Here is a 23,573-nt window from a genome sequence, read left to right as displayed (position 1 = left end):
CTTGTGGAGTGGGATATCTGTAGCTGTGGGCACAAAGCCTAATGTGAGGCTATGATTAAACATGACACTTAGGTGAGGTGCCAGTTCATTTTGTAGTTCATGCAGTACACAGCCTGGGATGTCATCTGGTCCCATGGATGCTGTATTCTTAGCTTTGGAGAGTGTGTTTTTTACCTGTGTGGCCATTAGTATGGGAATTTGGCAATCTTCCGGTATTGAGATGGGCCATTTAGGGGGTGAGAGGGGGGTGAAGTTGGCACTGAATTGATCTGCCAGGATATTGGCAATATCCTTGGGATCAGTATATTTAATGCCATTCTGTTGTAGCTCAGAGCAGATCTGAGCATTGCCATTTAGATTCTTGACATAGTTATAGAATGCCTTGTGGTTGTCTTTGGAATCTTTGGCAATTTTATTATAGCTTTGGAGGATTTTATGAGGGATCTCAGCTTCTTACTGAGGCTGGTAAGGGAGTTTTTTTACATCCTGGGATTTTCCTCTTTTCTGCAACAGTTTCTTCCTTTTGTTGTAAAGTTTGTTTATGGCAGGGGACCACCAGATTGGCTTCATTTTTTTGGAGGAGAGCATCTTGGTTCTATTTGGGATGGTACGATTCATGCATGAGTGGATGTGCTCGTACAGTGTGTTAGTGTAGGACTCAGCAGTTGAACTTTCAGTTCCCGTCTGCATGGGTGTCATGAAGTTTGTCACTTCTGACTTGAGTAGCACGAAGTTGGCTTTGGAGAAGTTTTTTTTTATGGAGGTTTTCTTACCGAGGGGTGGGGGTGGGATGTGGATGTTAAGGGTGATTAGCTTACGGTCTGACCTGACCAACGTGGGGGTGACCATAGGTGTGGAGCATCGATTTTCTATGTTGGTAATGACCAGGTCTAGGATATTGGAGCCCCTGGTGGGACAATGGATTAGTCGATCCAGGGCATTGGAATTTATGAATTCCAAGAACCGTTGGGCAAAGGTGTTAGTACACAAGTAGTTTTCCCAGTTAATGGCAGGGTAGTTGAAGTCACCCAGTATTAGGGTGCTTGGTTGTATCTTAATATTTTCCAGTATGTTTAGAAAGGTATAGTGAGAATCTTGGGGCATGGTGGGAGATCTGTAGAAAGCTACAATTTGGATTGCAGTGTTACCTAGTGTTAGTTGCACCTGGAGAATTTCCGACGCATTGTGTTGGGTAACTAGCCTGGTGGTGTGAATATCCTTGGTGAATATGGACACTCTTCCACCTTTAGTGTTTCGGTCCTGGTTTGGTGGCTGAAAAGTGTGGTAAGAGTTGTAGCCTGGTATTGCAGGGGTGCTCTCTGGAGCCTTGAACCAGGTCTCAGTTACTGCACAGATATTGATGTTCTCCATTTTTAGGAGTGCCTGAGAGAGTGCATTTTGAGGTTTAGACTTCTAGCATTGAGTAGCATTACCTTCAGATTTTGCATGCTTGTACCTGTTAAGGTGGTGGTTTTGTCCTTTAAACTTTGCTTAAAAAAGGCACTATAGGGGTGACAAGAGCCTTAGCCAGTAACCTGAATCCCAGGAGCGACAGGTGCAGACCATCTCTGGCAAAGCATCGTGGTCTGTTGATCGTGTCGTCCCAGGCAGGCAGATACTGGATCCCCCTTGAATGACACCAGAAGCTTAGCCAATTGTTGAAGTCAATCATTTTGTCCTTATATTGTGGTATCATTTTGGGCGAAGGCAGGATGCAACTCAGGACTAGGGTCATACCTGCCTGGGCCACATGATCCGAGAGCTCTTTCGTGTCTCTTTTCATGTAGTCCAGGGAGGTACGTCTGAGGTCATTCACTCCAACATGGACAATGACAGAGTCATATTTGTATATGTTTTAACTCCAGGGTCACACTACAGTGGGGAACAGGGCATATAGCATAGCTTTTACTTGCCTTACAGTGCTCTACAGACAGCCAGTGCTCATTGTCAGTGAAATGAGTTTTAGGTCAAATGAAATTTAGGTCAAATGAAGTCTAGGTCATTTGGTCTCAGTCAAATGAATTTTGATCATATGAAATTTAGTTCATATGAAGTATACCCATATATATATCTATATATATCTATATATATATATATATATATATATATATATATATATATATATCTATATCTATATCTATATCTATATATATATATATATATATATATATATATATATATATATATATATATATATAGTGTCTTTCGGCTTTTTCCCGATATATATATATATATATATATATATATATATATATATATATATATATGTATATATAAGTTCACTTTCAACATGTGGAAAATCAGAACAATTTTCCATTTTTTGATCGAATTTGTTATCCGGATTTGGAAAAATTGAATTACCAAAATGTCGTAAATGGTAAACACAGAATCAACATTTGAACACTGGAAGTTCCAGTGTCAAAACTTTGTGCCGGTAACATTTTTGCAAGCAGACAAACACCCTGCATTCTCATGTGGGGGCTGTGCCCCCAACACCCCCTGCATATTATACATTCCAACTCCGAGATAGCACTACAGTGAGGAAATGGGTAAATGTCCTGACCCCCACTGTAGTGCGATCTGTTATCAGAATGCGAATCCCACATTAGAGAAAGAACACAACCATTCACTAATGAGGATTCCAGCATTTCCAGATAAGCATTACAGAAGCTGGAAAACATGCATTCTGCCATCCCAGTTTCATGCAAGTGACATTCCACATTGACAGATATAAATACAGATATAGATGCATAAATTATTAGGTATAACTATCAATGATAAGCTCACCTTTGAACCACATATTCTTAATACAATAAAGAAGACTCACTTCAAACTAGGGAAACTATACCCTCACAATCTTTATCTGGACAAACACACTAAAATTAAACTGTCCACTATCCTACTCATCCCTTCTTTACTGTACGGCAGTGCCATTTTTACAAACCTTCACTCAACACTTGTAATACAATGCAATCCTGCTTTTATAAAATATCTATATTGGCCTCAGGTAAACTTAACCATACCCACCACTGCCATGCCATCTCAGAATTGAACTGGCTTGAATTCTCCAACTACCTCAACTACATCCAACTAACTCTTGTCATAAATTTATTTTCAAACCCAACTCCTGCCCTGTACTCTACTCCATTCTTCATACATATACTCCAGAAAGAAGCCTCAGATCCTCCAACAAAATGTGTTTAAATGTAACCAAACCAAACAAAAGAGCTGGACAAAGTCTGTACTCCCATTGCATAGCTAACCTCTGGAATTCCCTACCCTCCCACATAACTCAAATTGAGTGTTTCAAAATCTTTAAATCAGCATTAAAAAGCCATTGTCTAGCTAACCTGCATTGCTCCTGTAAAATCAATAAACCACCTTAATATTGTTTTCTTCTTACTAAACAAAAATGAGATACCATATTTCAAAACACATACTGAATAGTAATCAGATTTCTGTATAACTTAATGTATCCTTCCACATCTACTATAATATATCTCAGTATTTATTAGACAAACTCTCTGTCTTAAAGTATACTGTCCAAAAATGTTTTTCCTTTAACTCTAAACAGCTGAATTTGTCATGTACATAGGTAAACGTTTGCATACTAACATTATTATGTTATATTATATTATATTTGTAATTTTCTTCTAACTCAAAAATTGTATGTTTCCTGTAACATATGTAGCCTCTGTACTATCTTGTTAAATCTGTAATTATTTGTGGAGCTTTTCTCCCCAGGCCTGCACTGAAAATGGGTTATTTGACCCAGATGACTTTCCTGGTCAATAAATAAATAAATAATAATAAATACTGATTACAGTCTGGACTGTGTTCATGTTATAGAACTTAATGGTGCCCACATACATATCAGGCTTTTTTTCTGTTCATTTCACAGCACTGCAATTCAAAATGGCTATAATCCTACATAGCCTACATCTATGAATAATGTCTCCACAACATACTTTCTCTTACCTGTAGCAACATTGCTTACAAATTTGTAGTATCTAACTGCTCTTTTATTACCAAGCGAGATACTACAATATCACCAGTAATATCATGTTTTATTTTTTATTTCTTTGATTCCTTTTAAGCTTCATGTTTCGTTCATTGTTTCCCTCAAATTTTATTTTGTATACTTCCAGATCTTTGATTATACTTTTAAGCTAAATACTCAATAAACATCACATACTCTGATCCCATCTAATGCTTTATTAAGTCCTGAATCTCTTGAGTTGTATTGAAAAGTAAATACCTTACAGCTCATAATATACCTGCAACATCTTTCCCAAAAACTAATAACATGAATTTCTCCTCATTTTTAAGGTTATATACATGAACTGCCTTAATTTCTGCCTCACCTGAGATGTGAAGAAAGTTAATACAGTGGATCTTCAGTGTGATGTTCATTTAAATCCGTACCTCGGTTTTGTGATCTACTTCCCTCAGTATATCCTTAACTATGAGCCCTCACAAGTCTGTCTGCACACAGACTTATTTTATTGCCTAAACTATTGGAGTGGATTGATAAGACTCAATATCAGCCTTATCTAATTCTGCCGTCCAAAGTCGCATCTTATTTGTGCCTTCAAGTCCAATATATTTTTCTTTACTGGGGCCACATGTTTCTGTCATTATATCCATCACAGTATCATAGGATCACAGTGATTGCTAGGCATGGCCATTCTGCCCAGAGATAATGGACTTTTTCTGGTTTTAAAACAAGAGATAAGCAAACACATAACTATTCACCTAGGTCCACAGGTGATTGGTTTTGATTTGTGTCAGGAGTTGTCAAGCATTTAAAATTCTCTCTTTTTATTAGGGACATAAATGCCAGGCCAAGAGTAAATTTATGATTTGCTTTACACTGATCCTAGTTGCACTTGAATATGTTTAGGTAAGAACTTTCCTTCACCTGTACTGGAAGCTTGTTCCAGAAGCTTGTTCCAGATAAGGAGCAGTCTCTGAAACACATACCTGTCAGTCTCTGAAACACATACCTGTCAGTCTCTGAAACACATACCTGTCTCTCTAACATGTCTTATTTATGTTGCAGGTGTGGCTGAGATCCCTATATCAAGCGTTTCTGATGATACTTGTTATGCAAAAGTACAAAAGGTCCATTAAGGCTGGATCAGAAGATTTTCTGTGGGCCAGGCATATATTGTGTCTTAGCGGTCTGTAGGAGACTGAATATAGCAATAAGGTTTCAAGGCAGTTCACATAGGGCATTTTGAGTACCCCATATATTCTTTTTGTGAGGAATCTTTGCAGACTATCCAGTTGTTGCTTGTGCCTAGTGAGGTACATACCAAAGGAGGCATTGTACTCAATGATTGGTCTTATGAGGGCTGAGTCAATGGAACAATTACATCTTTAGACCTAGATGCCATACCCTTGCTTATAATTGTGCAACACAGAATCGATTTTTTACTACATTACACATATGATAGTTAAAGGCCAAATCACTGTTTACGTGTGTTCCCAAACACCTGACCACTGGGTATACCCTTAGAGGTGTATTTTCTTTCAATGTAGTAATTTTCAGGGGTTGCCATATTTCTGAATTAGACTATCATGCACTTCTTGGTATTGACTTTTATTCTGTGACTCTGGCACTGGTTATTAGTTTGTGCCAGGTCTTATAAGTGAGTATTTGTGTTATTGGGAGATTGTGTGACTGCACCTAGTTTACAATCATCTGCAAATTTAGTCAGACAGAGGCTTTTCATGTTAGCATAGTCTTCAGAGAAATAGATGCCAAAGAGGCATATCCCTGAGGGACCCTGCTGGTGACCAGATATTTAGTGGAGGTAGGCTCCCCTGTCCTAACTTATTAGGTCCTATCTGTGAGCCAGTTGACTAGTTAGTGAGTAACATAGGGGGTTATGCATAATTTTCTGAGCTTATCTACAATGCCTTAGTGGGGTATTGTGACAAATGCCTTAACCAGGTCGATGTAGGCAGTGTGCACTATTTTATCTCATCCACTGCTTTGGTGACTTTCTTGATAAAGTCCGCCAGGTTGAGTAAGCATGGTTACACTTATCAAATCCACATTGAGTTGGATCCAATGTCTGAGGGTTACCTATGTCATCATTTATCATATCCATGATTATTCTTTACATAGCTTTACATATGAGTCTAGTCAATCTTATGGGTCACAGTTTCCTGGGTCCATGGTTAGCCTGTCCTTGTGGGGAAGGATAGCTGTTGCAGTCTTCCATTTATTCAGTGTGAAGCCTGTTTGGAGGCTGTGGTTGAATTCTAGTGGGTCTGATAGGTCATGTTTTATGCTAATAAGGACACAACCTGGGATATTATCAAGTCCCATGAATGCAGTGTTTTGGCCTTGGAGAGATGTTTTAGAACCTGTTCCCCAGTGATAGTTGTGGGATTTATAACATCTTCTGGGGTATTTGGTGGTGAAAATGGGGTAGAATTGGAGCTGAACTTATTGGCCAATAGATATCCTCTGGCTCAGTATATAGATGGCTTAGTAAATATCTAGATGACCTCCCTCCATATTTTCTATAGTTCTTTGAATTGAAGAAGATCTTAGCCAATTATCACATCATGTGTTAAGTTAGAGAACAGAAGTACTTGGTTACAATTTGTGTAAGAGGATTTATCTCTGATGTAATTTGGGGTACTTTTTCATTCCATGTACACATACTGCGGTGGTGGTGCTGCGGTACCGTTGTCACCTCACAGTAAGACGTTGTGCTGTTCGATTCTCAGCTAAAGCGTCTTCTATGTGGAGACATGCGTGAATGGGGGCGTACCTTCGTTGAAGGTTGTGCGTCAGAGCTGGCAACTCAGCACGTAAAAATCTATTGCCAATCATTAGCGGACCAGAGTTCCGCTGTGTCGACCCCTAACCGGGAAAAGCCAAAAGACACAACACCATTTCATTCCATGTACACATGCTACTTCAGTTTTCTGTTTATCAGTCTTTTATGCTTAGAGATATATTTTGATATATTATAATCATGCTTCCAAAGCCCAACTTGCATTTATTTCCCTTCTAACACAATAGTGCAATTAACATGTTTATTAGCAGCACGGTGGCAAAAGGCAGACTTTGTAGGTCGAGTAGTTAAAAAAGATCATATCTGAGCACTAAAATTCATCATCTTACATTAAGAGGGCCCACTTCACCCTTGTGGCAGAAGAGCATAGCCAAAGACACATCTCAGTTGGGAATGTCGGAATAAAGCACGGTATTGAGAATTTCTATTGGCCAACTTGTTTGAAAATTGCTTAACTAAGCTGCGCATCATGCAACAGGGTTAGTACTGCCCATTATAGATGCAAAGACTTAGAAAGTCAATATTTCCCTAGATCGCTGCTTGTGAACCATCCTAGGCTTCCCTGTTTCTCTGTGCACTACACAGCTGCGCACTGATGCCCAGACATCAGCTCAACTGCGCTTACTTTTATGGCATTGAGACAGGCACCTACACCCAAACTTCCATAGTTAAGTTGATTCTACTAGTCCCTCAGTAGAACCAGTCCCATCCAGCCCTCTCCCCACTACTTACTACAGAACAAACCTGGCATAATGGACGGACAGTTTTCCAGCATTTCTCCAGCCAGCCTGAAGGGTATGGGCATCCTGAGGCAATGTGGCAAGTGCCTTATGTATACTGACAACCCATTACTCTTAAAACATACTAATGCAATATGTGAGAGATGTATCTATACTATAAATCTGGAATCAATGCTCTCTCTGTCATGAAACAGCAAATCAGATACCAAATGGGTTGTCAGCACACACAGTTTACATCTTCCATAAACCAACAGTAAAACATAAACCCACATATGGGGAGGTACTCACAAGAAGTAAATAACAGACACCTCGCAAACACAAACCATCCATACACAATGCAGTCCCAAGAGCATCCACTACACATATAAACACACATATCAGTGTCTCACCCAACACACCCCTTAGGCAAAATACCTCAAAACCAAATGCCTTGGTCTTAGATGACTCCATAGTGAGACACACAGATGACCCACTCTCCAGGCTGGACAAGGAGAAGGGCACAGACAGCTGCCTGTCGGGTGCCATTATCCACTAAATCACGCATCACTCAAGTTTCTCAACAACAAGTACTGTTATGACTCTGTCATAGTTCATGTTGGAGTGAACACCTTGAGATATACCTTACTGGACTATATGAAGACAGACATGACAGAGCTAGCTGATTATGGGTCCCAGGCAGGTATGTCCCTAGCCCTAAGCAGTATTCTACCTTCACCCAGGATGATGCCTCATTACAAACTAAAAATGATTGACTTTAATAATTGGTTTAGCTTCTGGTGTCAATCCAGGGGGACCTAGTATCTGTCAGCCTGGGGCAAGATGGTCTCAAGATCACTCTGTTTTGCTAGGGATGGTCTTCACCTGTCACCTCTTGGCTTTCAGTTACTGGCTAAGGTACTTACCTCCCCGATAGTGCCTTTTTAGGTAATGTCATAAGAACAAAATTCCCGATATAAAAGCATCTTCTAGAGACAAACTCAAGTTTATGCTACTTAATGCTAGGAGTCTAAATCAGAAACTCCACTCACTGGAAGCACTCCTTACTTTGGAAGATACAGATGTCTGTGCAGTTATCAGACCCATGGTTCAAGGCCGCAGAGAGTACCCCAGCCATAAAAGACTACAATGCCTTTCACACGGTCAGACCACAAAATGAACCTGAAAGAACCAAAGGGGGAGGTATATCCATCTTCATCAAAGACAAATACACCTCATGACTGGTTAAACAGTTTGACTCCCTAGAGCTACTCAAGTCCATGTAATTGCAGGAAAGACTCCCCCCCCTCCACATCATTGTTAGCTATAGGTCCCCCATCATGAACCAGGTAAACCATACTGCCCACCTGGACCTACTTGAGTCACTCACAATACAGCCAAACAGCCTAGTCATGGGTGACTTCAACTATCCCTCCATCGACTGGGCAACATATACCAGCACTAACACACTCACCCTAAGGTTTCTGGACTTTGTTAACACAAATGCCCTGGAACAGACAGTTGGCGATCCCACAGGCAGCTCAAATATCCTTGATCTACTACTCATCAATATGGGAGAGCATTGCACTACCCCATGTGTGTGGCCCTCCCTGGTAAGGTCAGATCTCAAATCTGTTTAGTTAGAAGTAACAATCACAACTGACCTCCCCACCACCACCACCACCACCCAGAGCAAAAAAGGTTAAAAATTTTCCCAAAGCTAACTATAGCCTCCTACGTGATGGCATAAATAGTTTCAAACCGCCGCTCACCACTGACAGCAGTGTCTGCCATACTGAGGAGTGCACTAATGTCTTGTGTTCAAGTATAGAGATTTAGCTGTACCTGAACAGATTAAATCAGGATCTTCACAAAAAAAAACGACCCTAGTTGATATCCAGCATAAAGAGGTTATACAACAACAGAAAGAAACTGCTGACTAAGAACAAGAAGGAAAGATCTTGTTAAGTTCTTCAAAGCTAAACTATGAAACCAAATTGGCATCACTGGCTAAGGATAATCACAAGGTATTCTATAACTACATCTGAAATCTTAAAGCGAAGGCTCATATTTTCACTGAACTAGTAGTGGATGGTACCACTCATAAAGAACCTGCTAAAATTGCCAACCTGCTAGCAGACATGTTCAGCAAAAACTTCACTCCATTGTCTCTACCAATCATACCCCAAAATATACCCATCACCAGTCCTCTACCTAGTATCTCCAATGAGCAGGTAATAGCCACCCTCTCCAAGGCCAAAAACACAGCTTCTGTGGGAAAGGGCAGCATCCCAGGCTCCCTACTAAATGGTCTGAAACAGGAGCTGGAGGAACTATTGGCTACTCTCTTCAACCACAGTCTAAGTATTGGCTTTGTCCCATCAGAATTGAAAACTGCAACTATGATCCCTTTGCACAAAGGGGGTCTCTCAACTGACCTCCTGAATTATAGACCAATAAGCCTAACCAGCCTTAACTGTAAGGCCATGGAAAGAATCATTATTGACCTAATCAACAAGGATATAGGAGACCTTCAAACTCTTGACCCGACCCATTTTTTTTTCGTTAAAGGCAGATTATGCTTGTTAAACTTAGTGGACTTCTTTGAAAATGTCACCAAAGCCTTGGATGAAGGCTAAACAGTGCATACTACCTATATCAACATAGCCAAGGACTTTGACACTATCCCCCACTCAAGCGTCATTGATAAACTCACCTAGCTGGGGATAAACCCATATGTCATTAGATGGGTAGCCTACTTGCTCACCGACAGAATGCATACAGTCAAAGTAATGCATTCCACCTCTACCAGCAGACCTGTTACTAGTGGTGTTCCTCGAGGATCTATGCTGGGGGGGTCTATATTAGATCAATGAATGATTAAATGTTTGAATCTGTAAAGGTCAACCTTTACAGATCAAACATTTAATCGTTCGAAAATGTTTAAAAATAAAAAATAAAAAAAACGAAGTGACAAAACCAAAAACGAAAGGGTGTAAGCAGGGGTGGCTTGCCTCCCCACACCCCCCTACTTAAATATACCAACTCCAAGATCACGGTACAGTGTAGGGAAGGGGAAATTTCCCGTTTCCATGCACTAATGTGCGATCTCGGAGTTGGTATATTTAAGTAGCGGGGGGTGCAGCCCCCCACGTGGAGGGTGCAGGGGGGGCTTGCCCCCCTGCTAAAACCCTTTTCTTTTACTTTTTAAAAATTTTTTTTTTTTATTTACATCTTCGAAGATTTAAATGTTCGATCTCTAAAGGTCGACCTTTAGAGATTCGAACATTTAATCATTTGTTGATGTAATATAGACCCGCTGGGGCATCCACTTCTGTTTGGAATCTATTTCTCAGAAATTCAGGTGAAAATAGATGGCCTGTGGCTCACCAAGTTTGCTGACGACTGCAAACTGAGTGCAGTCACTGAAACCCAAAACAATGTAACCATACTACAAAAAGGGCTTATACCGACAAATGATTGGTGCCAAAGCCATGGACTCAAACTTAATGCAAAAAATGCATTATCATCCCCTTTGGTAAAGGTGAAATTCCAGCAAATTAAAACATTAACAATACCCCCCTAATTTCAAACCCAGTGGTGAGAGACTTGGGAACGTAGGTTGATAGCAGCCTTAACTTAAATCATCATGTGTCCACAGTGGTGAGGAAGGCTTTCTATTTTGCCCATCTCATAAGTAAAGGAACATCATCCAAAATGAAGGAGGTTATAACTCATCTGTACTCATCCCACATCAGACCGATAACAGAGTAAGTACTTCTTTCTGTATGCACCTCACCAGTCACCTGCAGCAGCTGGTGAGACCTCAGAGGTTTGACACCAAGAAAATACAAGGCCTTCGCCACATGACCTACATGGACAGACGTAAGGCACTGTCGCTATACACTGTGTTGTATAGATTGCTTAGAGGTGACTTGTGCCTGGCCTACTGAGCAGACTTGGTCTTTGCCTTAATGGAAATGCTGCACATCTGCAAATCAAATGGGACAAGACTCGCTCTCTCTAGAGACCTTAACCCAGCCTGCAACATAAACAGAACTTGCTGGAGAGACAGATATGTCTCCCAGAAGCTGCCACTGCTCTTGACCAAATTCCCAATTCAAGTTAAACAAAGCTCCTCAATGACTCTATTTAAGAGTAACTTGGACAACTGGATGGGAAACCATAATTTCACCCCAGGGATTTCACCTATGTTCCTCTTGGACAGGTGCAGTCAGTGCAGATCATAAATTTACACACTAATATAGGCTATTTCTCGCAGTCTATGAGGGAAACAAGGGTAAAACATGGCTAGGCTTGTAAAGGCCCTAGGGTCAATAGCCCAGTAATCTCCTATGATTCTATGAGCCATTCCATGCACATGCTTTCAGGCACAGACTGTTGGCTACAACTGAATGATATTTTACAAGTACAGTATTGCTATCAGCTTTACAGTATTTAGTTATGTGACCTTTTCTGGAACATCTAAAGCAGACCATCTTAGAGTATTTATTTATTTATTTATTTATTTACATTTGTTGACCGGGAGTGTCCGACTGGACGTAGGTCCATTTTCAGCAGAGGCCCACGGAGAAACGCTCCACAGTTAAAATATACAGCCAGTAGTTACATTGGATTTACATAGCAATTAACAATTTGATCAACATAGCAATTAACAATTACAAACATAGCTACAGATGAAGAACATAGTACATCAGTAGACAACTAGAATCTTTATCATCTGCGAAGTACATACCAGACATTAACAATTGTTACAATAAGAAGTTTCTGCTGTATAATAAGTAGTTAGGCTTATGAGCATCTGAGCTTGCTATAATTAAGGTAGTTAGTGGAGTGGAAAGAAAGGTAGTGGTTGGATGGAGTGGGTGATATCAGAGTGTGAGTTGCAAGGGCATAGCCAGCATGTTTTTAGGTGCGCTTTTAGTAAAGTTTTGAAGTGGGTGCATGATGGTACAGAAGTAATTTTGGGTGGGAGGGAGTTCCATAATTTGATTATGGCGCAAGAGAATAGTGCTTCACTAGCAGAGTTATTGGCTTTAGTGATCTGCAAGTAATTTTTGTTGCTGGATCTTAGTGATCTGGTTGTGCGATAGGGTTGGTGTAGATTCTGGAGGGATAAGACATTTAGTGGATGGTTTACTAGTTTGTGGGCGAGTGTGAGTTGATATCATTGAAGGAGGTGAGGGAGTTCAAGCCAGCCCAGTTCAGCAAGTGAGAGACAGTGGTGACTATGGTATGATGCCCCTGTGGCGAATTTGGTGATTTTGTTGTAGCAGGTCTCTAGCTTGTTTAGATCATATTGCCTTAGGTTGGTATATATTGGAGAGGCATAAAGTAGGGTGGAGATAAGGTGGGAATTTGCTATTGAAATCTTTGCTGCTTTGGTGAGAGGTTGCTTATTTCTGTATACCACTCCTAGTTTTTTGAGGACTTTTTTATGGTCATGTATATGTGAATGTCAAATTTTACTTTATTGGCTATTTCCACTCCTAGCAATTTGGTGTATTCAGTTGGGTATATAGTGGTGTTGTCTTTTGCTGTGATGTTAAAGTGAGAGTTGTTCTGAGTATGTTTGGTGGGTTGGAAGATGAGTAGTTTAGTTTTGTTTGGGTTGAGTATTAATTGGGCATCGAATAACCAAGTTTCAACAGAGGAAAAGGCTTCCTGTGTGACTTTTTGCAGTTTGGGTAGGGACTGGGCTGAGCAGATGATGGTTGAGTCATCTGTGTATTGTATGAGTGTGCCATGTTTGGTGGCAGAGGCTAGATTATTGGTGAAAATAGAGAAGAGTAGGGGTCCAAGGATGGATCCTTTGGGAACCCCTATAGAGACAGGTAGTTGGGGAGATATGTCATTCTGCCATACAATGGATTGTTGGTGGTCAGACAGGTAACTCTGAAACCAGTTCGTGACTGATTGAGAGAAGGATAGGTTATTGAGGACAGAAATTAGTTGTTTGTGTGGGACCATGTCATATGCTTTAGATAGGTCTAGGAAAGTAGCAGAGGAGAGATAGCCATTGTTGTTATGCTGAAGGATAGTGTTAGTAAAGGAGAGTAAGGCAGTGATGGTGCTATGGTTTAGTCAGAAACCATGCTGAGTATTGGAAAGGAGGTTGTTAGTAAAGAGGTAGTCTGAGACCTGAGAGTGAATGCATCTGTCTAGTATTTTGGAGAGTGCAGAGAGAATAGCTATGGGGCGGTAATTGGTTAGTTCTGTGGAGGAGCCGCCTTTGTGGAGGGGAATTATATGTGATACTTATTTAGTGTGGGAACGTAACTTTCTGACAGAGATCGGTTAATCAAGATGGATACTGGGTAGGCTAGAGCATCAGCTGCGATTTGTAGGTATTCACTTGGGAGGTTGTCTACTGCTAATTTGGTGGGCTTAAGTTTAGTTAAGAGTTTTTTTTTTATGTTGGAGGCAGGAACAGGAGAAAAAGAGATGACAGTGGGGAGATTACTAGTTGAAGGTGTGGGTTGGATGGGGGGTTGTGCTGTCTAGCTAGTGATAGTATGGTGTATGTGAAGTGTGTGTTGAATGAGGTAGCAATATTTTCGGAGGAGTGAGAGATGTTAGGAGGAGGGGTACTGACATTACCTGGGTGGAGGACGGAGTTTATGGAGGACCAGAATTGTTTGGGGTTGTGTTGGGAGGTGTCTAGGGTAAACTGGTAGTATTGGAATTTGTCCTGTTTTATTAGCTTTTTGACTTTACTGCATAGTTCTAGGAATTTCTGTCTAGTTGAGGGGGTTTTGGTTTTGCGCCAGTGTTCCCAGGCTTTATCCCTGTTTTTCATTTCTGACTTAGTGGTTTTCTGTAGCCACAGGGAGGGTTGTGCTTTGGTTCTGGAAAGTCTTACGGGGGCATGGTAATTAAGGATGCTCAGGAAGGTGGTATTAAAAAATTCAACTGCGTCATCAAGACTGATGTACTTTAGAGGATGCCAGTTACATTCTTTGAGGGATGAGATGAATATGAGTGGGTTAAAGTTTAGTTTTTTTTACATATTTGATGGTAGATGACAGGTTTAGCTAGGTATAGGTGTTTTTTTGAGTAGGAATGTTGGGGAGTGATCACTGAGGCTATCTGATAAGCAGCCTGCTATATATGACTGGGGGCTCTTAATGACTAGTATCCAATCCGGGGTAGTGTGCTTGTTGGAGTTTTTATTTATCCTGGTTGGTGACTGGACTCGTTGGGTGAAGCCATGAAGGTATAGATGATGGGCTGGATGGTTGCCAGAACAGGATTGCCAGTTAATATTGAAATCACCTAAAATTATAGTTTCTTGGGGGAGATGGTGGGTAGACCAGCTGAGGAGGTTTTCTAGTGGAGGGATGTTTTGGGTAGGTGGGAAGTAGCATCCAATTATGTTGATAGTTTTATTTTGGTTTATTTTGAGGTTGATATATATTATTTTTTCATTGCCTATTTGTGGAGCTGATGATTTTAAGATCTGGATGTTTAGATACTGTTTAAATATTATAGCTACAGCATCCTACTTTCTTGTTTAGCCGGTCTACTCTTAGTATGTCGTAACCAGTAGGGAGGATTTGTTCACTGGTAATGTAAGGTTTTAGCCAGGTTTCTGTCAGTATGACTATATATGGGGAGTACAAGTCTATGGTGGCATGAAGTTCGTGGACCTTGTGTATATACTTCTAATATTAAGGTTTAGTAGAAAGAAGTCACTTGGCTTTCTATTGGCTGTGATTTGGGAGAAGTTGTGGTTTTTAGTCTGATTATGAGGAGTGGGGTTGGAGATGGTGGGGCCAGGGCTGGGTTGGATGTCTCCACTTAGTGCTAATTTTGATGTGCATGAGGTTATTAGTTTTCTCAGTTTTTGAATGTGTTTGTTTATTAGGGAAACTTTATGATTGTGCTCTGTGGGCAATAGGTATGGTGGGAGGGTTACTATGTTAAGTTGCAGGGATGCTTTATGTTTGAGTAATATAGTTGATAGAATATGTGGGGGTGCATAGGGATGGTTCTTGAGTTGGTGGAGGGGAGCTGAGTGAGGGTGATACATGAGTGGTGGTGTGAGTAGTAGTACAGTGGTAGTGGTTGAGTAGGGGAATGATGGAGTTTTGGTAGGATGTAAGATATGCAAGGAGAGTGCATGCAGTGAGCATAGGTATGGTATGCTTATACATGTTAGCTGAGGAGGAGTGATAGTGGTGGGAAGATGGAGGAGGTTAGTTTGCTTTTATTTTTTGTATTACTGTATTGCCTTTCTATATTTTGAATACTGTAGTTTGTTTTCTTTACCTTGTGTTTTGCTTGCATTCTGTTTTAACTCTCTCTGTTCTGAGTCAGGCAGATTTTTTTCCCGCCCTCTCACCCATTTAAGTTGTCTTGTTAAATACCACTGTCTTTCTAGTTGCCCGCCTCTTATGTTAATCTGACCATATATCTCATTTCTCTCTATTTTCACTGGCTTATGTGAGTAATCACAAAATCATAATTTTTGAAATCCCACCCCTTCAATTATTTAAATGTATTGGCCATCCTACAGTATTTCATAGTACCAAAATTCAAAAGTGACCACCCCTTTCAATCCATCTTGCTGTTTTAAAAATAGTAACTCTCCACTAAACCTTAACTTTTTAAATAGGTAAAACTCAAGTTACCTACTTTCACATCTAACTTCTCTAGTGCACACTGCAGAGTGCATTCTTTTCAATCTTATCTTTAAGCATCCCTGTGACTAGCACTTTCTCTAATACCTGCTGGAAAGCACTAGGAAGCCTTAAACTCATACAAACACTGAACTCTCCTTGTTAACAAGGAGAAATTAATAGTAGGCACTAAACAGCCTATAATTGCAAAGTACCTTGCTAAGGAAACAGCTCCTATACTTTACAAAGAAAAAAAAAAAAGCTGCAAACCAGGCATGTCCAAGGGTCAGCTTCCGGTGATTTCTCCTGTCCACCTGGTGAATCTGGGCATACTGGGGCAATGCAGCAATTGCCTCATGTACACAGACAACCCTCTCCTCCTACCACCCAACACTACAACCTGTGAGAGATACACTTACATAAGCCAAAATGGAAGCAAAGCTGTCTCCACCCAAGATTGTGCTAAACAGTCAAGAGGAGAAGGTTAACACCCACACTACACCTCAAGCAACACATAGCCCTTCTAAACCCGCACCACCAACACCCACATATAGCAACACTAAATCCACATATGCAGAGGCCCTTAACTGTAACCTGCCCAAGCAACAAAGACCTCTGAAGCTGAAACGCAAACAAACACCAATCACAACCAATGTGTCACATAGTTCACAACACCAGTGTGCCACCCAGCAACAGCCCCTAAGGCAAGACAATGTACCTAACAGTCATAGGTGACTCTATAGTCCAGCACACTGATGTCCCTCTCACCAGGTTGAATAAGGAGAAAATTACAGTCAGCTGCCTGTCGGGTGCCAGGATCCGCCACATAACGCATGCACTCAAGTCACTCCACAACAAGTACAAATATGACTCTGTCATTGTCCATGTTGGAGTGAATGACTTGAGACGTACCTCCCTGGACTACATGAAAAGAGACATGGAAGAGCTCTCGGATCATGTGGCCCAGGCAGGTATGACCCTAGCCCTGAGTAGCATCCTGCCTTCGCCCAGAATGATACCACAATATAAGGATAAAATGATTGACTTCAACAATTGGCTAAGCTTATGGTGTTATTCAAAGGGGATCCAGTATCTGTCTGCCTGGGATGACATAATTGACAGACCACGATGCTTTGCCAGAGATGGTCTGCACCTGTCGCCCCTGGGATTCAGGTTACTGGCTAAGGCTCTTGCCACCCCTATAGTGCCTTTTTTAGGCAAACTTCAAAGGACAAAACCACCACCGTAACAGGTACAAGCATGCAAAATCTGAAGGTAATGCTACTCAATGCTAGAAGTCTAAACCTCAAAATGCACTCTCGAGGCACTCCTAAAAATGGGGAACATCAATATCTGTGCAGTAACTGAGACCTGGTTCAAGGCTCCAGAGAGCACCCCTGCAATACCAGGCTACAACTCTTACCACACTTTTCGGCCACCAAACCAGGACCGAAACACTAAAGGTGGAGGAGTGTCAATATTCACCAAGGATATTCACACCACCAGGCTATTTGGCCAACACAATGTGTCTGAAATTCTCCAAGTGCAACTAACACTAGTTAAGACTGCAATCCAAATTGTAGCTTGCTACAGATCCCCCACCATATCCCAAGATTCTCACTACACCTTTCTAAACATACTGGAAAATATTAAGATAGAACCAAACACCCTAATACTGGGTGATTTTAACTACCCTGCCATTAACTGGGAAAACTATTCATGTCCCAACACCTTTGCGCAACGGTTCTTGGAATTCATAAATTCCAACGCCCTGGATCAACTAATCCATAGTCCCACCAGGGGCTCCAATATCCTAGACCTGGTCATTACCAACATGGGAAATCAATGCTCCATACCTATGGTCATCCCCTCGTTAGTCACGTCTGACCATAAGCTAATCACCCTTAACATCCACATCCCACCCCCACCCCCCAGTAAAGAAACCACCATAAAAAACTTCTCCAAAGCCAACTTCATGCTACTCAAGTCAGAAGTGACAAGCTTCATGACACCCATGCAGACGGGAACTGAAAGTTCAACTGCTGAATCCTACACTAAGGCACTGAACGGGCACATCCACTCATGCATTAATCGAGCCATCCCAAATAGAACCAAAATACTCTCATCCAAAAAAAGGAAGCCAATCTGGTGGTCCCCTGCCATAAACAAACTTTACAACAAAAGGAAGACACTTTTGCAGAAAAGAGGAAAATCCAGGATGCAAAAAACTCCCTTACTAGCCTCAGTAAGAAACTGAGATGCCTCATAAAATCCTCCAAAGCTTGTTACGAAAATAAAATTGCCAAAGATTCCAAAGACAACCACAAAACATTCTATAACTATGTCAAGAATTTAAATGGCAATGCTCAGATCTGCTCTGAGCTAAAACAGAATGTTATTAAATATACTGATCTGAAGGATATTGCCAATATCCTGGCAGATCGATTCAGTGCCAACTTCACCCCCATCTCACCCCCTAAATGGCCCATCTCAATACCGGAAGATTGCCAAATTCCAGTAATAACGGCCACACAGGTACAAAACGCACTCTCTAAAGCCAAGAATACAGCATCCATGGGACCAGATGACATCCCGGGCTGTGTACTACATGAACTACAATATGAACTGGCACCTCACCTAAGTGTCATGTTTAATCATAGCCTCACCTCAGGTTTCGTGCCCACTGAGTGGCGCAGAGCTACAGTTATCCCAATCCACAAGGGGATCCACCTTGGATCCCAGAAACTACCGTCCCATCAGTCTGACAAGCCTTATCTGCAAGGCCATGGAGCGTATTATCATGGAACTTATAAACAAAGATATTGGCAACCTTCAAACACTGGACCCCACCCAGTTTGGGTTTGTGAAGGGCTGATCTTGTCTCCTGAACCTGATTGACTTCTTTGAATCAGTCTCCAGAGCCATGGACAAGGGTAAGATGGTCCACACAGCCTATCTAGACCTTGCCAAGGCCTTTGACACCATCCCCCACTCTGGAATCATAGATAAACTTACTAGGTTGGGCATTAATACCTATGTCACTCAATGGGTTGCTAAATGGCTTACTGATAGAACCCACACTGTAAAAGTAGCCAACTCCAAATCCAGCTCCAGACAAGTGACAAGTGGAGTACCTCAGGGTTCAGTCCTGGGGCTGCTCTTGTTTGGCATCTACTTCTCTGAAGTACAGGTCAACACTAAGGGACTCTGGCTAACAAAGTTTGCAGATGACTGCAAACTGGGAGCCATTATTGAATCCTCAAATGATGTGGATACTCTACAAAAGGGCCTTACAGAAACAGATGCTTGGTGCCAGAGCCATGGGCTCAAGCTCAATGCCAAGAAATGTATTGTTATCCCCTTTGGGAAAAAAACATGTATCCATGAATTACCATATAGGTGGCAGTGCACTAAACACAGAAAGTGTGATAAGAGACTTAAGGACACAGGTGGACAGTGGTCTTACCTTCGATAACCACATCGCCACAACAGTCAGGAAATCCTTCTATGTGGTACACCTCATCACGAAGGGCTTTTCATCCAGAAAAAAGGAGGTCATTGTCCCACTGTACTCATCCCTCATTAGACCCATTATAGAATACAACGCCCCATTTGGTATGTACCTCTCAAGACATCTGCAACAACTGGAAAGGCCTCAGAAATACCTCACTAAAAGAATCACAGTCCTAAAGCAGATGCCCTATGCTGACCGCCTTAAAAAACTCCAGCTATACTCTGTCGCATATCGTCTACTCAGAGGCGATCTCTGCTTAACATACAAGGCCATGTCAAACCCAGAGCTGTTGGACATGCTACACTTAAAGAAATCCGAATCCCTCAGAGCTACACGCTCCAGGGATCTAAACCTTGTCATCACAATAAACAAAACATGATGGAGGGATAGGTTCCTGACCCAGAGACTCCCCAGACTCTGGAATAGATTGCCCATACATGTCAAGCAGAGTGCCTCTTTGGACTTCTTCAAGAGGAACCTTGATGATTGGATGGGAGAAAGGAAATTCACCCCAGGGATCACGTCAGTCACCCTGCTAGACAGGGGTCCAGGAAAGTAAATAATGTGGGAAGAAATAGCCAGGGAATTGTTATGGCTAGGCTTGTATAGGCCCTAGGGCTGATAGCCTAGTACCAACCTATGAACCTATGAACCTAAGAGGTAGTGTTGGGTTTAGTGCCATGGTTGGCTGTTGGAAAGATGGGAGGGGTTTGCGTGTGTAATTAAGGTAGGACCACTGGGGGTGGGAGGAAATTGGGGGCAGGGTGGGGAGTGAAGCCGGCAGAGACCCTGTTAGTTGTTGGAAACAATTAGGTAACAGAGTAAACTGATAAAAGAACATATGACAGTGAACGTGGAGACTCAGGTAGGTACCCTGTATTTCCACAAACTATCAGTTAGCTGTGCCCCAGTTCATGCAGTTTTAGTAAGTTTTATGGCAGTGCTGAGCATAAAGTGCTCAAAGGGTGGTTGTAGTTTTAAAAATGGTGCCTGCCACAGGTAATATTTATTAACTTTGGGATTGGCTTAAGGTAATAAACAGGGGAGGGGGAGAACAAGGGTGTGAGCAGGCAATTGTTTTGTACTGCTGCTAATGAGCCAAGGCAAAGACAAGTTTGTGTTTAAGAAACAATCAGAATTGACCAAGGACTGCTCTGAAGCTGTAAGTCATTTCTTAACCATTTCTCAGGTGGAAAAACAGGATAACCTTGTATCAGTAGGCTACTGTGGTCTCAGTTTAATTTAACAAATACACAGTATTTGATCAGCTATGAATACTATTTGCTAACAGAAGGGAATAAAAGATAAAATGGAAGATGAGTGTGTGTGTGGGGGGGGGGGGGCTGCTTACAAGCCAAAGCAGAGTGCTCTCCAGGGGATAATGAATATTAGCTCAAACAGGTAGACAAATACTCAAAGTTAACTTTAGCAGTTTTTGTTTGCAGACAGTTCCGACCCGGTCTGTGCTTTTCTTATAACAATGTATCCACCGGTTGGATAAAAGATAAAAGTGATACCACAGTTGAATACTTAGAGTGGTGTTAGGTTCAAAGTTAATTTTAACTGTTTGTGTTTGCAGACAGTTCAGACCAGTAAAATTACAGAAATCTTTATTGTAGATACATTTAAAATGCACCTGTCAAATGTACAGTGTCACACCAGTGAGTAACATTTTTCTGGTTGCAGGCAAAGAAACATTCTTAGGTGAAAGCTTAATATCACACCTTGGTGTATGCAATTTTTGCATTGGGTTTGTAATTGCAGTTAATGAGAGATATTCTTCTAAAACAACCTATCTTCTCAGATGACTTAGGATCACTCTGTAATACTCATTTTTTTTAGATTCCTGGGGTGCGCCCTTTTAAATGTATCTACAATAAAGATTTCTGTAATTTTACTTACATTAGTTACATGAGGGTCTAGCCACATATCAAAATATACATTAAATAGCTTTTTACAATAATAAAGGGATAAGAGACCCAAGTGTGTGTGCCAAAAAACTCAGAATTTTGATGATGATCCATGGAGGAAAGTGCATAACTACCTACTAAAGAGTTGCACAGAATTTTAGCTGTGTTACTGACTGTGATTTACTTGTGGATGCTTTCAGTTGCTGTGCATGATTCCTGGGGACAGCATCTTCTCTCTGTGGTTGCTCTTGGTTCCTTCTGTAATACTACCCATCTGTTCATAATGAAAGTTCACTTGTGAAAGTTAAGTAATTGTGTCCCAGATGAAGTTCCAGCCTCTGCCATAATTTCCCTTTGCAGTTTCTAATACATGTGTGTACCAACATCTGTGAGGTTATGTATGCTTTAGTGAGTTCCCAGTTAAATGTGAGGACAGCACCCTGGGCCAAGTAGCCTGGGTACCATTACCACTGTTTGCACGGGTCTATATTGAATCAGAGAACGCTGATTCATCGACCCTATGTAAGCAAAAGCTTACATTTCCGAACACCCGGAACAGCGATTTTTTTTTCCCTGGGAAAAAAATCGCTGGGCCAATTTCTGGAATTTGCCATTTCCTCCACTGTGGTGCAATTTTGGAGTTGGTATATTTAAGTAGGGGGTTGTGGGGGGCACAGCCCCCCCCCCCCCACATTATATACTGTTTTAAGATTTTTTTTTTTTTTGTGGAACAGCAATTTTTTTTCCCTGGGAAAAAAATCTCTGTTCCGAGTGTTCGGGATTGTAAGCTTTTACTTAAATAGGGTCGATGAATCAGCGTTCGCTTTTTTAAGCATTCGCTGATTCAATATAGACCCGTTTGCACATCTGTCAGCTCCCATCAAACAAGCCTCTCCAGTCCTCTGCTCTGAGTTTTTCAGAGGTGTACTGAGTCTTAGGTATCTCTGTAAAGTGGATGATTGACTTAATATAACAGCTATGTGTTACTAGAGTCCAATCAGGTGTAGATTAATGGCTGCACATCTTTTTTGAAGATTTGTAGCACTTTGATGAAAAGCTACTCTAGAATTTACTACTCAGTTATTTTTCCCACTCTGAACAAAACACAGAAAGAATTCACCAAAAGAAAATGTCTTCTCAAAGTAACCATTCTCATTGCTACACAGATTTATTTTGCCAGAGGAAATACCTCTATAAGTACATAGTTGTTTAACAGTCTGCTAGTTTCAACATAAGCTTTTCTCTTAAAGCAAATCTTCTCACTGTCATGAGAATCCCTTTTGCCAGAGGGAATCCCCATAATACCACAATGGTGCTGAATAATTCATCAGTTTAACAGGCAGAAATGTTATGAGGTAGCTTGCATTCATTCACTAAGTCTTGGCATTTGTTTCCAGGGTGGAGAAGAGCAACTAAGCTACAACATTTGCCTTTGGGGTAATATGGAAACTCACTGAAACTCTGCAATTGAATAGATTGTTATGGGAAAGGTAAAACTGGTCAATTTTCCTTACACTGTTTCTTATGTTCTTTCTTGTTTGATTTTAGTGGTTTTTTTATTAGTATTACTATTATTAAAAGGAGACATCAAAGCTGTGTCTCTTGGGGAGTCATAATATTTAAAAGTTAATTACCTGTGAACTGAGGGTGGATCTAGAGACCAGTATTTGCATTTGAAGGGAGAAAACATTTAAAGTTTTTCAAGGGAATGCAGCCTCTGACAAAGAAGTGTTGTTTGGAAAATGTTTCCTACCTTCCCAACCAGTTACTGTTGTGCTTGCCTGAGTTGTCCATGGGTCTATATTACTTTATCGAAATATGCATTTGTCAAGGTTAGGAGCCATTTGGACATCACCACAACTCTGCCCTTTTCCCACCATAGTGCAATCTCTGAGTTGGTATATATAGTTGGGGGGGGGGGGTTAATTTAGTGCAGTGTATGTTCCAGAGTGCTAGTGGGCAACTGGCTCCTA

This window comes from Protopterus annectens, chromosome 3.part1, assembly GCF_019279795.1.
Source record: "Protopterus annectens isolate FY-2018-M chromosome 3.part1, PAN1.0, whole genome shotgun sequence".
Taxonomy (NCBI): domain Eukaryota; kingdom Metazoa; phylum Chordata; order Ceratodontiformes; family Protopteridae; genus Protopterus; species Protopterus annectens.
The sequence above is the reverse complement of the archived record's forward strand: the minus strand, read 5'-3'. Positions refer to the sequence as shown.